The sequence below is a fragment of the Pleurodeles waltl genome, chromosome 9 (assembly GCF_031143425.1).
Source record: "Pleurodeles waltl isolate 20211129_DDA chromosome 9, aPleWal1.hap1.20221129, whole genome shotgun sequence".
Taxonomy (NCBI): Eukaryota; Metazoa; Chordata; class Amphibia; order Caudata; family Salamandridae; genus Pleurodeles; species Pleurodeles waltl.
The window spans coordinates 681,854,635-681,870,462 of NC_090448.1; positions in this window are offsets into that span (position 1 = coordinate 681,854,635).

Below are 15,828 nucleotides of genomic sequence, written 5' to 3' on the forward strand. Positions count from 1 at the left end.
GAACAAGTCTGTCCCAAGTTTTCATTTGTCCCAAATGCCCAGCTAGGGGAATGTCGTGGGCTAGAGTTAGGAGGAACTTTCTGTACTCCTGAGGAATCACTAACCTCCTGGCAGTTCCAGGTTTAGGATCCCTTGCTTCAGTGTACAAGAGGTTGTCCTCCCAGTAAACTCTGTGAGAGTCACTGACACCCCCATTAGCTTGTTTGACAGCTTGCTGTCTTAGACCCTCTAGTGTGGACAGGTTTGCTGTGCCACACTCAGCTCCTCCCTGGCAGGCCCCCCTTCACCCAAAAGCTCAGCAGTGTCTGCTTCCAGCTCCTCTGGTGTAGGTTCTGCACAGGGTGGAATTTCTTCTTCCTCAGAAGAAGAATCCACTGTAGAGGGAGGGATAGTAGGTAGTGCTTTACTTCTACTAGCCCTAGCTTTAGGGAGCACTTGGTCCATTGTTCCAGGATCCAAGTCACCCTGTCCTTTTTGCTTTTTGGCCTGAGCCCTGGTTAAAGCAAAAATATGCCCTGGGATGCCCAGCATTGCTGCATGGGCCTCCAACTCCACATCTGACCAAGCTGATGTCTCCAAATCATTTCCTAGTAGACATTCTACAGGTAAATCTGAGGCTACCAAAACTTTCTTTGGACCAGTAACCCCCCCCAGTTGAGATTTACAACAGCCATGGGGTGGCTATGTGTGTTGTTGTGAGCATCGGTTACTTGGTACTGGTGACCAAGTAGGTGTTGTTCAGGGTGGACCAGTTTCTCTATTACCATTGTAACACTGGCACCTGTGTCCCTGTAGGCCTGAACCTCAACACCATTTATTAGGGATAGTTGCTTGTACTTATCCATGTTAAGGGGACAAGCAACTAAGGTGGCTAAATCAATAGCCCCCTCAGAGACTAACACAGCCTCTGTGGTCTCCCTAACAAGACCAACCCCAACTAAGTTACCAAAAGTGAGCCCAGCTACTCCCTTAGATTGGCTATTAGTAGGTTTGCTCCCACCACCACTGCTATTAGTAGGGACACTAGGTGTAGCAGAAGGGGTTGTAGTGGTAGGAGGCTTGGTGCTTTTCTTTGGACAACTGGGATCTGTTGTCCAATGGCCTTTTATTTTACATAAATAGCACCATGGTTTCTTTTCTTTGTTTTGATTAGAAGAGGATTTGGGCCCACCACCCCCACCAGAGTGTTTTTGTGGGCCTGATGAAGACTCATTTTTAGATTTGTCCCCACCCTTGTCAGAAGACTTACGATCCTTCTTCTTGTTGCCATCTTTGTCACCCCCTGTATGACCTTTTCTGTTCACCCTTGTTCTGACCCATTTGTCTGCCTTCTTTCCCAATTCTTGGGGAGAGGTCAGATCAGAGTCCACCAGGTACTGGTGCAACAAATCAGACACACAATTATTAAGTATATGCTCTCTCAGGATCAAGTTATACAGGCTTTCATAATCAGTAACTTTACTGCCATGTAACCACCCCTCCAAGGCCTTCACTGAATGGTCTATAAAATCAACCCAGTCTTGTGAAGACTCCTTTTTGGTCTCTCTGAACTTCATCCTGTACTGTTCAGTGGTTAAGCCATAACCATCCAGGAGTGCATTCTTAAGAACTGCAAAATTATTGGCATCACTTTCTTTTACAGTAAGGAGCCTATCCCTACCCTTTCCACTAAATGATAGCCATAGGATAGCAGCCCACTGCCTTTGAGGGACCTCCTGTACAACACAGGCCCTCTCAAGTGCAGCAAACCACTTGTTAATGTCATCCCCCTCCTTATAAGGGGGAACTATCTTGTGCAGATTCCTGGAATCATGCTCTTTTGCAGGATGACTATGGGGAATACTGCTGCTGCCACCATGGGTTTCAAAACCCAACTTCTGTCTTTCTTTCTCTAGTTCTAAGGACTGTCTATCCAAATCCAGCTGTTGCTTCTTGAGCTTCAGTCTGGTTTGTTCCACTCTCAATTTATTGAGCTCCCTTTCTAACAATCTGTCATCAGGGTGGGTGGGAGGGACATGTCTAGAAACAGAAGTATGATGTGAAAGGACAGAAGGAGACCTGTCCCTAACAGAAGGCACCCTCACAGCTTGGCTCACAGAGACATCACTTCTACTATGGTGAGAAGGAATACTCTTACTGAGATGTGAGACCACACTATCTGTATGATGTGACTCAACATTAGTTCCAACTATGCTAGGTTGTCTGCTAGGGGGCAGGCTTGGAAGTTTCCCTCCCACTTCTTTAGCTCGGGGTGCCCCAGAATCAGAGTGGGAACCATCAGCTAACTTTTCAACAGTTGTGCCAGCTCTGGCCTTATCCTGTTCAATAAGCATATTCACTAACAGTTCTCTAGAAGGATTCTTCCTTACACTTAAACCTCTATCTATGCAGAGACTCCTTGCTTCTTTCCAGCTAAGGTTATCATAGGCAAGTTTGGACAGATCAACAGTTTGGCCTGTGCCAGACATTTTAGACAGTGTTTAAGTGATAGAAAAGTGAAGAAAAAAGTTTTTCAGAACTTTTAGAAAGACAGAAAAAAACGTTTTAAACTTTTTAAGAATTTTTTAGAAATTTAGATGTACTTTTCAGCACTTTTAGAAAAGAGGTGAGAAAAGAAATGCAAAACATTTTGGTTAGGTGTACATACACTGAACTTGTTTTGTATATTTTTCTCTTATGAAAAGTACAATGACAAAAGTGGTAAGTAGTTACAGAGCACTTATCCCACCACTGCACAACCAATGTAGGAGGCTGGACTGGCTTGTAGTGAGTACCTAGGGGTACTTGCACCTTGCACCAGGCCCAGTTATCCCTTATTAGTGTATAGGGTGTCTAGCAGCTTAGGCTGATAGATAATGGTAGTTTAGCAGAGCAGCTTAGGCTGAACTAGGAGACGTGTGAAGCTCCTACAGTACCACTAGTGTCATATGCACAATATCATAAGAAAACACAATACACAGATATACTAAAAATAAAGGTACTTTATTTTTATGACAATATGCCAAAAGTATCTCAGTGAGTACCCTCAGTATGAGGATAGCAAATATACACAAGATATATGTACACAATACCAAAATATGCAGTAATAGTCTTAGAAAACAGTGCAAACAATGTATAGTCACAATAGGATGCAATGGGGACACATAGGGATAGGGGCAACACAAACCATATACTCCAAAAGTAGAATGCGAACCACGAATGGACCCCAAACCTATGTGACCTTGCAGAGGGTCACTGGGACTATTAGAAAATAGTTAGGGTTAGAAAAATAGCCCACCCCAAGACCCTGAAAAGTGAGTGCAAAGTGCACTAAAGTTCCCCAAAGGACATAGTAATCGTGATAGGGGAATTCTGCAGGAAAGACACAAACCAGCAATGCAACAACAATGGATTTCCAGTCGAGGGTACCGGTGGAACAAGGGGACCAAGTCCAAAAGTCACAAGCAAGTCGGAGATGGGCAGATGCCCAGGAAATGCCAGCTGTGGGTGCAAAGAAGCTGCTACTGGACAGTAGAAGCTGAGGTTTCTGCAGGAACGACAAGGGCTAGGAACTTCCCCTTTGGAGGACGGATCTCTCACGCCGTGGAGAGTCATGCAGAAGTGTTTTCCTGAAGAAAGACCACCAACAAACCTTGCTAGCTGCAAATCATGCGGTTAGGGTTTTTGGATGCTGCTGTGGCCCAGGAGGGACCAGGATGTCGCCAATTGCGTCTGGGGACAGAGGGGGTGTCGAGCAAGATAAGAATCCCTCTCAGCAGCAGGCAGCACCCGCAGAAGTGCCAGAACAGGCACTACAAAGATGCGTGAAATGGTGCTCACCCGAAGTCGCACAAAGGAGTCCCACGTCGCCGGAGGACAACTTAGGAGGTCGTGCAATGCAGGTTAGAGTGCCGTGGACCCAGGCTGGGCTGTGCACAAAGGATTTCCGCTGGAAGTGCACAGAGGCCGGAGTAGCTGCAAAAGTCGCGGTTCCAGGCAATGCAGTCTGGCGTGGGGAGGCAAGGACTTACCTCCACCAAACTTGGACTGAAGAGTCACTGGACTGTGGGAGTCACTTGGACAGAGTTGCTGGATTCAAGGGACCTCGCTCGTCGTGCTGAGAGGAGACCCAGGGTACCGGTGATGCAGTTCTTTGGTGCCTGCGGTTGCAGGGGGACGATTCCGTCGACCCACGGGAGATTTCTTCGGAGCTTCTAGTGCAGAGAGAAGGCAGACTACCCCCACAGCATGCACCACCAGGAAAGCAGTCGAGAAGGTGGCAGGATCAGCGTTACAGAGTTGCAGTAGTCGTCTTTGCTACTTTGTTGCAGTTTTGCAGGCTTCTAGCGTGGTCAGCAGTCGATTCCTTGGCAGAAGGTGAAGAGAGAGATGCAGAGGAACTCGGATGAGCTCTTGCATTCGTTATCTAAGGAATCCCCAAAGACAGAGACCCTAAATAGCCAGAAAAGAGGGTTTGGCTACTTAGGAGAGAGGATAGGCTAGCAACACCTGAAGGAGCCTATCAGAAGGAGTCTCTGACGTCACCTGCTGGCACTGGCCACTCAGAGCAGTCCAGTGTGCCAGCAGCACCTCTGTTTCCAAGATGGCAGAGGTCTGGAGCACACTGCAGGAGCTCTGGGCACCTCCCAGGGGAGGTGCCGGTCAGGGGAGTGGTCACTCCCCTTTCCTTTGTCCAGTTTCGCGCCAGAGCAGGGCTGAGGGGTCCCTGAACCGGTGTAGACTGGCTTATGCAGAAATGGGCACCATGTGTGCCCATGAAAGCATTTCCAGAGGCTGGGGGAGGCTACTCCTCCCCTGCCTTCACACCATTTTCCAAAGGGAGAGGGTGTAACACCCTCTCTCAGAGGAAGTCCTTTGTTCTGCCATCCTGGGCCAGGCCTGGCTGGACCCCAGGAGGGCAGAAGCCTGTCTGAGGGGCTGGCAGCAGCAGCAGCTGCAGTGAAACCCCGGGAAAGGCAGTTTGGCAGTACCCAGGTCTGAGCTACAGACCTGTGGGATCATGGGATTGTGCCAACTATGCCAGGATGGCATAGAGGGGGCAATTCCATGATCATAGACATGTTATATGGCCATATTCGGAGTTACCATGGTGAAGCTACATATAGGTAGTGACCTATATGTAGTGCACGCGTGTAATGGTGTCCCCGCACTCACAAAGTCCGGGGAATTGGCCCTGAACAATGTGGGGGCACCTTGGCTAGTGCCAGGGTGCCCACACACTAAGTAACTTAGCACCCAACCTTTACCAGGTAAAGGTTAGACATATAGGTGACTTATAAGTTACTTAAGTGCAGTGTAAAATGGCTGTGAAGTAACGTGGACGTTATTTCACTCAGGCTGCAGTGGCAGGCCTGTGTAAGAATTGTCAGAGCTCCCTATGGGTGGCAAAAGAAATGCTGCAGCCCATAGGGATCTCCTGGAACCCCAATACCCTGGGTACCTCAGTACCATATACTAGGGAATTATAAGGGTGTTCCAGTAAGCCAATGTAAATTGGTAAAATTGGTCACTAGCCTGTTAGTGACAATTTGAAAGAAATGAGAGAGCATAACCACTGAGGTTCTGATTAGCAGAGCCTCAGTGAGACAGTTAGTCATAACACAGGTAACACATTCAGGCACACTTATGAGCACTGGGGCCCTGGCTGGCAGGGTCCCAGTGACACATACAACTAAAACAACATATATACAGTGATAAATGGGGGTAACATGCCAGGCAAGATGGTACTTTCCTACAATAGTGTGTAGGCCTGTTCCTTGTGTGTGAGGGCGCTGTGTACTCCAACTTTGGTGTTGGTGCAGTCATTGACCCAGTGTATCCTTTGTCTCTCTCCCTGTAGGAAAGTAGCCTCTTTCTAGCATGGTTACCCCCACTTTTTTGTCAGTGTGTTTTGCCTGTCTCACTGGGATCCTGCTAACCAGGACCCCAGTGCTCATAGTTTGTGGCCTAATGTGTATGCCTGTGTAGTGCCTAACTTTGTCACTGAGGCTCTGCTAACCAGAACCTCAGTGCTTATGCTCTCTCTGCTTTTAAATTTGTCACTGTAGGCCAGTGACTACATTTGCCATTTCAATTGGCACACTGGACCCCCGTTATAAGTCCCTAGTATATGGTACCTAGGTACCCAGAGCATTGGGGTTCCAGGGGATCCATACGGGCTGCAGCATTTCTTTTGCCACCCATAGGGAGCTCAGACAAATCTTTACACAGGACTGCCACTGCAGCCTGCGTGAAATAATGCACATGTTCTTTCACAGCCATTTTCACCGCATTTAAGTAACTTATAAGTCACCTATATGTCTAACCTTCACTTGCTGAAGGTTAGGTGCAAAGTTACTAAGTGTGAGGGCACCCTTGCACTAGCAAAGATGCCCCCACATAGTTCAGGACCATTTCCCCGCACTTTGTGTGTGCGGGGACACCATTACATGTGTGCACTACATATAGGTCAATACCTATGTTTAGCTTCACAATGGTAACTCCGAATATGGCCATGTAACATGTCTAAGATCATGGAATTGTCCCCCATGCCAAATCTGGTATCGGGGTGCCAATCCCATGCATCCCCGGGGCTCCCCCATGGACCCCGGGTACTGCCAAACCAGATCTCTGGGGTTTTCTCTGAAGCTACAGCTGCTGCCACCCCACAGACAGAGTTCTGCCATCCTGGGGTCTGGGCAGCCCAGTCCCAGGAAGGTAGAACAAAGAATGTCCTCTGAGAGAGGGTTCCACACCCTCTCCCTTTGGAAATAGGTGTTAAAGGCTTGAGAAGGGTAGCCTCTCCCAGTCTCTGGAAATGCTTTGAAGGGCACAGATGGTGCCCTCCTTGCATAAGTCAGTCTACACCGGTTCAGGGAGCCCCCAGTCCCTCCTCTGGTGTGAAACTGGACAAAGGAAAGGGGAGTGACCACTCCTCTGTCCATCACCACCGCAAGGGTGGTGCCCAGAGCTCATCCAGGGTGCCCCAGACCTCTGCCATCTTTGATCCAGAGGTGTGAGGGCACTCTGGAGGCCTCTGAGTAGCCAGTGCCAGCAGGTGACGTCAGAGACCCCTCCTGATAGGTGCTTACCTGACTAGGTGGCCAATCGTCATCTGAGGGCTATCTAGGGTCTCTCCAGTGGGCTTTTCCTCAGATAACAACTTGCAAGAATTCACCAGAGTTCCTCTGCACCTCTCTCTTTGACTTCTACCAAGGATCGACCGCAGACTGCTCCAGGATGCCTCCAAAATTGCAACAAAGTAGCAAGAAGACTACCAGTGACATTATAGCGCCTAATCCTTCTAAGCTTTCTCAACTGTTTCCCGCTGGAGCATGCTTTGGAGCTGCCTGCCTTCATCCTGCACTGGAAGCCACGAAGAAATCTCCTGTGGGTTGACGGAATCTTCCCCCTGCTTCAGCAGGCACCAAACGTCAGCATCACCGTTACTCTGGGACCCCTCTCATCCTGATGAGCGTGGCCCCTGGAAAACAGGTGGTCGACCCAAGTGACCCAGACTGTCCAGTGGTCCAACTGTCCAAATTTGGAGGAAGTAAGTCCTTGCCTTCCCTCTCCAGACAGTAATCCTGTGCACTGAGTGAACTGCAGCTGCTAGGACTTCTGTGCACATTTCCATGAAATCCTTCATGCACAGCCAAGCCAAGGTCCCCAGCACTCTGTCCTGTGATGCTCAGCTCCCTGAGTTGATCTCTGGCTTTGTGGGACCCTCTTTTGCAGTGTTGAGACGACCGCCGTGTTCAGACTTCTTGAACCTGTGTTCAAGTACTTCTGCGGGTGCTACCTTCTTGTGCATGGGCTCTCTACATTGCTGAGGGGCCCCTCTGTCTCCTCTCCCAAGTGGTGACATCCTGGTCCTTCCTGGGCCCAGGCAGCACCCTTTTTCTTTAACCGCAACTCTTGCAGCTAGCAAAGCTTGTTTGCAGTCTTTTGCCAAGGAAACAACTCTGCATCCTCCAGCTCTATGTGGGACATCTTCTGCACTAAGGAGAAGTTCCTAGCTCCTTTTGTTGTTTCAGAATCTTCAGCTTCTTCCATCCGGAGGTAGCCATTTTGCACCTTCATCCAGGGTTTAGTGGGCTCCTGCCCCCCCTGGACACTTTTGCGACTCTTGGACTTGGTCCACTTCCTTTGGAGGTCCTCAGGTCCAGGAATCCATCTTCAGTGCTTTGCAGTCTGTTGTGGTCTTTGCAAAATCCTCTATCACGACTTTAGTGTGTTTCTGGGGAATTAGTAGTACTCTACTCCTACTTTCCAGGGTCTTGGGGTGGGGTATCTTGGACACCCTTAGGGGCATATTTATACTCTGTTTGCACCGAATTAGTGTCATTTTTTTTTACTCTAATTCGGTGCAAAACTAACTCCATATTTATACTTTGGTGCTAGACCCCTCTAGCACCAAACTTATGGAGTTAAAGTCATTTTTTGAAAGTGGAGACCTACCTTGCCTTAATGAGATGCAAGGTAGGCGTACCCGTGCAAAAAATGACTCTATGGCCTTAACGCCATATTTAGGGGCATATTTATACTCTGCAGCATATTTATACTCTGTTTGCACTGAACTAGCGTCATTTTTTTTACTCTAATTAGGTGCAAATCTAACTCCATAGTTATACTTTGGTGCTAGACCTATTTAGCACCAAGGCCCTGATTTATACTTTTTTTTGCACCGCATTAATGTCATTTTTTGACGCAAAAGTGGCACAAACTTACAAAATATTGGCCCTTATTTATACTTTTTGCTACAAAACTGCACTAACTCAGTTTTGCACCAAAAAGTTTAGAACCGGCTTGCACCATTTCTGTGCACCAGCCGGGCACCATATTTATGGAATGGTGCAAGCCGGTGCAAAGGGTAGGCTAGAGTTTTAAAAAATGACTTTAGTCGGGTGGGGCTGGCTTTATAGAAGAAGAGTGTTTAGCACCAAAAAATGGCTTTAGGCAGGTTAGAGTAAAAAAAAATGACTAACCAGATTAGCGTCATTTTATGGTGCTAAACCTACCATGCCACCACCACCTCAATGGCCAGCACAGAGGACAGGGGTACCCTGGACATGGCCATTGCACCCTGTGCCATGTATGGGGCCCATTTCAGGGCCTCCTATGGCACTTTCACAAATAAAATGCACTTACCTGTACTTACCTGGGATGGGGTCCCCCATCCTCGCAGTCCCTCTAGTGTGGGTGGGGGTGCCCCTGGGGCCTAGGGAGGGTACCTCTGGGCTTATTCCATGGTGTTCCACCATGGAAATTGGCCCACAGGTCTCCTAACGCCTGCCCTGACCCAGGTCTTAAATTCTTTTTGACCTCTCCTCCCTCCCTTGCACCATTTTTGCATGGGAGTATAAATATGGCATTAAGGCCATAGAGTCATTTTTTGCACAGGAACGCCTACCTTGCATCTCATTAAGGCAAGGTAGGTTTCCACTTCCAAAAAATGACTTTAACTCGATAAATTTGGCGCTAGACGTGTCTAGCACCAAAGTATAAATATGGAGGGAGTTTTGCACAGAATTAGAGTAAAAAAGAAATGACGCTAATTCAGTGCAAACAGAGTATAAATATGCCCCTTAGCGTCAAAAAATTGTGCTAATCTAGTCAGAATCATTTATTTTGACTCAAACCTGCCTAACGTGATTTTCTTTTAAGCTAGCCTACCCTTTGCACCGGCTTGCACCATTCCATAAATATGGTGCCCAGCTGGTGCTAAAAAATGGTGCAAGCCGGTGCAAAACTTTTTGGTGCAAAACTGCGTTAGTGCAGTTTTGCACCAAAAAGTATAAATAAGGCCCCTAGTGTTTTCTTACACTCTCAGCGACCTTCTACACACTAAACTAGCCTAGGGGTCCATTTGTGGTTCGCATTCCACTTTCTTGGTATATGGTTTGTGTTGCCCCTAGACCTATTGTATCCTATTGTATTCAACAGTGTTTGCACTACTTTCTGACTGTTTTACTTACCTGATTTTGGGTTGTGTGTATATTTTGTGTATTTTACTTACCTCCTAAGGGAGTATATCCTCTGAGATATGTTTGGCACATTGTCACTAAAATAAAGTACCTTTAGTTTTAGTAACTCTGAGTATTGTCTTTCTTATGATATAGTACCTATATGATATATGTGGTATAGTAGGAGCTTTGCATGTTTCCTAGTTCAGCCTAATCTGCTCTGCTATAGCTACCTCTATCAGCCTAAGCTGCTAGAACACTACTAATCTACTAATAAGGGATAACTGGACCTGGCACAAGGTGTAAGTACCATCAGGTACCGACTATAAGCCAGGCCAGCCTCCTACATTCACTTTAGGTACTTTCCCTCTTCACGCTTTCAAGGGAATTGTTTATATTAATTACCATCCCAAGCATGCCTGGTTATCTATTGTTTGGGAACGAACCTACATCAGGGGTCCAAGTAGATCTGTATAAATATTCTTCACTTAAACAGATAGTCAGAGGGATTCCGACCAGATGCCATCGCTGCTATCGATACTGCACTTTGCCTTGACGCTGATCCAGTCTTCGTGTCCCTACGGAGTCTGAGCTAGAGACCTCATTCCAAGGTAACAAGGGTTAGGGGCTCTTCTCATGGACATGGCATTGGTAGATTAGGTTTACAATACCTAGCTCTCCTTTAGGTTAGATGATAGGCCTATCATGCTAGGGTATTAGGAGATATTACACACTTCATGTCTTTTCATGCTATTGCAAGATGGTGGGGGTCTTTGTATTAATGACTCTTGTCTTTACCATTCTTTTTCTTGCACTGTTCATTATCCTAATCACTGCAGCCCATGCAACTTATTGCAGTTTGTAGTTTTGCTAAAATTAAACCAATTGAAACTTTACTGCATCTTCTTCATTGCCTGTGTTTGAATGAGACATGTTGTTAATGTGAGAAAGGGGTAATCTTCGTTTAACCACAACACTCCCTGAGATGTCACTCTCTTGAGTCCAAGCGTAAAGGCTGCCACAAATAACCTTTTACTCTTTTGGGTTCTTGGTGAGGTAATGCTTGTGAGCCAGAAGGGTTGGGACAACAGTTGTGACTTGTTGTAGGACTGGCATAGTTGCCCACAGACATAAGTACTGTCATCCTTAAACCAACAGTCTTGCCTAGAGCAAGAGTCCAACTACAACATGGCGCTACCAACGATGGTGTTCAGGCACTAATTTACAGATACTCTGATTATCACTGTCTCACAGACAAACAGGTACCCTAAGTACCATTATATGGAGACGTCTGTGGTCTTGGGGAAGATCCTCCTCAGCTGAACAGGGACCACATAATTAGGCTGTAGGTTGCTCGAGCTCGAGCTCTTAAAAAGACTTTACTCCCCACTTGGTGTTCCATCTCTTTACTCATTTTACAATATGGCTAATGCCATAGATATTCCTAAAAAATGCTAGACAAGCTTTAACTTTACATTTAGTAGGGCATGGCTTAACAGAAGAGGGTGAGGATGTTACATTCATATTGGAGGCTAGTGAATCTTACCAAACAGAAACATTTCATTCCTGGGTACTCTTCCCAAAGGAAGACAACACTACATTCACATTCCACACATACAGAATTGCAAACGTACCATTACGGTACCAAGCATACCATTATCATGAAATACTGCTTACGACAGGAGCATCAGAACTGGTTTGAAGGCGCCCTACCACATGTAATACAACCCATGAGATTAGGACTGTTAGGTAATGATGGACCAACGTGGGCTATGTTTACCACATACACACCTCACCCAAGTATACAAAATATACAGGCAGCAGACCTGCAGAACTTATATCTTGAATTAGTAACACTTTACTGACGACTAGTTCAGTTCGTAATGCGAACTTTGAACACTACACCAGCACGTCTAGCACCACCAGCACCTGCTGGATACCAAATGGCTACTGGGATTATTCCACAAATAGTGCAGATTATCATGGGTAAGGTACCCACAGAACGAGAAAAAATACCGTTCTGGAAAGCCCAGAAAAAAATTCATCTGGAAGCTGTGTTTCCCCATACGGGACCACAGGAGAAACATAGAATTCTCACAATGTGCTTGCCTTTCAGCATGGTTCCCTCAGTGGAAGACTGCGCCACATGGGGTACAGCCTTCGCTGCAATATACACTACAATACATGGTACCCCCACACCTGCCAATTTACCTGAAGTGTTAAAACAAACACAGAATGAGCACGGGGCTGCACCAGCCCTAGATTTGGGGATGAAATTAATGCATAACTTCGACACAGTCTCCTAGATCATACTCATTAACATTAAATGCTTTTAAGTGACAGATATAATGGGGAATATGTCAGCCTCCCCGACTCTTCAAATTTTTGTCATATAGTACAAGTACAAGTTCAGGGGGAGAAGGGTGGGAAATTGCCCCTAAGGATTGTAAATGCATATATCACTCCCGAAAAGGAATGGGATACTATTTTACAACTCATTTTACAAATTCATGCTATAAGAAATCCTGTTCATCTAATTTTAATGGGGGACTTAATTGTAAAGTTTATAATACTTCGCTTTATTCCTTCAGTAATCTAGATATAGAAAATGCGTTGAATATCCCTTCTATCATGTTCCCTCCTAGAATTAGGATAGATAAAAGAGGATTAATCTTTTTGAAAGGTGTTAGGTCCTTGAGTTGTATTATTTTGAATGGATGCTTTAATATGTACTCACCCGCAGCCCCCACCGATAAGTCGGTTAAGAATAACTCCATTATAGTTTGCATCTGTGCTTCGTACAACATAGCTAAAAAAGTTGAGGATATGCCTGTATTAGACACCCTTTACAGTGACCACAAAATCGTAATGCTTACTTTGAGCTTGAAGTTAGGAGCTACAGACTCATGATCTATAAAAGGCGCAAACCTTAGTATTAACGGAAGAAATAGGAGAATGTCTTGGACGACAGTTAAATTGATATTGATTGAGCCATTACTGGAAAATATTGTGGGAAACATGGAGGTGTGGGGGAAAGACGTTCTAACACAATTTTCCAATTTAATAAAACATATTACTTCACGTAAGCAGCCCGAGCGTAATATAATTAGAGTGAAAAAAATTCAGCTTCCTATTCTGAATCTGAACAGAGTAAGAAATAAGCAAGTACAGCGTCAATTGGAACACAAGTCTAAGGAAATTAATAGGGAAATAACAAAACTTAGGAGAAGAAGGTCACGGCTGAAACTGTCAATCCGAAAAAAAGAAGAGGATCATAAATGGATTGCATTAAGGGAAGCAGCGTAAAAAGAAATCCCAAAAAATTTGGGCCATTATCTCAGAGGGGTGCGGAAACTGTAAAACCTAAGCCGCCCCGATAGCAGAGGAAGATTGGAAATTGTATATTCAAGATCTTTACGCTGAAAACCATGGCGTTGACCCAGGGAGAAAGGTGTCAGCATCAAACCGAGGGAGAGAAATGGACAATACGGGGGCTCCAACAGTGGTGAAATTAGAAGGGATCATAAAATTAATGCGCCCTTCAGGTGCTATGGGCCCCGACGAGGTTCCAATGACCCTATTTGGAAGAGAGCCTTTGCTCTGGGCAAAACTACTTCAACCAGTATTTGGCTCCTGTTATACCCAAGGTAATATCCCAGAATCATAGACGGGTAGAATAATTCTTCCTCTATACAAAAGGGAGATAGAACAATACCATCAAATTACAGACAAATCGCCTTATTAGACGCAACTGGAAAGATATTCACAAAAAGCATTTTATTGCAATTGACTGATTGAGTGGAGGAAAATTATACTCTACTGTTGCGAAGCCATTTTAAGAATAGCTCCATGCACGTTAGTTTAATAAACTAGGCCGCTGTGCACCTTGACCTAGATATATTTTATTCAGCTTTGCACTGTTATTTTTACAATAACCAGTTTTACTGTCTTGTTTCAATTTCTTCTATCAAACTGGTTTGCTTAGTTCAGCACTGTGTTCTCAAACAATGCATTCTTGATCACCCTGTGCTTCAGTCAAGGCTACAGTCTGGTACATTGCCGGTAAACGTGGTAGAAGTTTAGTCTCCAACATTCATAGAAAATACACACCCTTACGTAGGGACATTTTCTTAGAACATCTGCTGTGTTAGTTATAAAAACACTTTCTAGTCCTAGTACACGTCAAGAGGGAGATTCCAGCCAGGGAACCACAACTGTATGCTGAATGCTCCGCTGCAGATGCTGACGCAGATCACAGGCCTTTGCTCAGGTATGAGGGTTGATGTCCTCCGGGGGCAACCTGAAAGGCAGCATTAGAGCTTGACGTGCTGTGCTCGAAATATGATTTAGATAGGGAATAGTCCATTGATTCTAGTGGCACTATGATAGCATTATTCTTATGCTTCACTCTCATCGTCACTATTTTAATATTGTTGTGTTGTGTAGTTCTGGTTATTGCATCTCACGCTTTGCTATCCAAAATGCAGTTGTTTTATTAAACCAATCTTTAAAACTTATATTGCCTTTATTGTCATTTATATATGAGACCGCACTGTGTATGAGAGAACCGGTTGTGACTTGAGTGACCACGATTTCTGAGAAGTACCAATATGTCATGCGCTCGGCTGCCCATTCATGTCTGCCTCTTGGGAGAGATGAGGCACTGCTAGTTAGCCGGAGCAAAGCCCGGATTTGGAGGGACAAGTGTCATCCACCATGGGTCAGACTCAGTCGCCCACACTGTGGACGATCTTGCTGCTCAAAATCCAGTAGTGTCATTAGAATAATGAAGCCTGCGCGACATGGCGCTGCCAACGTTTGGTCAGGCTCTAATTTTCGAGTCCACCGGAGTATCTCAGTCTCATTTCATATAATGATACCTCAGTGCCGTATACGGAGATGTCTGTGGTACTGAGGATTTCCACGACAGCCGTATAGGTAATCCTATTACAGCTGGCGGTTGTTCAAGCTTGAACTTTAAAAGGAAAACCCCATTGTGGTGTGCCTTCTCTGAACTCATAGTGCTTCTATCATGGCGAATCCCCAAATTGTACAAGTAGCTGTTAACACGAGACAACCTCTCACAGCACACTTATTAGCAAATGGCCTAACGGCCCAGGGAGGTCCAGTCACATTCGTGGTGGACGCCCATGCAGCTTATAGAACAGAACATTTTTACTCTTGGGTCACATTTCCAGCAGTTGATGGGAACACAAATACATTTCATACATATACAGTTGCGAACGCGCCTGGACAATACAGAGCATATGCATGTTTAGAGATACCTCTATCTTATCAAGAACATAATAATTGGCTATATGGCGCCCTACCCCATACAATATTACCAGTTAGGTTAGGTCCACTAAGTAATGATGGTCCTACCTGGCCTTTATTGGCCACTTATACACCACATCCTGCGGTTGGAAATTTAGCAGTAGCTGAGGTTCGTCGCTTATACATTGAGTTAATAGCAATATATAGAAGATTAATGCAATTTGTGATGCAAACTTTAAATACAAACCCAGCACGTGCTGCTCCAGCACATCCACATGCAGTAACACCGGGTATAAATCCGGCGACTGTACATTCCATTATGGGTAAAGTACCGGCCAAACGAGAGGAGACTCCGTTTTGGCTAGCACAAAAAAAAATACGCTGGAGGCAGTATTTCCCCATACGGGACTTCAGGATGAACAGAGAATATTAATGATGTGCTTGCCCTTTGGGATGGTCCCTACAGTAGAAAACTGTAATGCATGGGGCACGGTACTTGCTGCGCTCTATACAACTGCACACAGTACACCGACACTTGCCAACTTACCGGAGGTGTTAAAACAAATTCAAGATGAATATGGGCCTGCCCCGGCCCTAGATTTAGGGATGC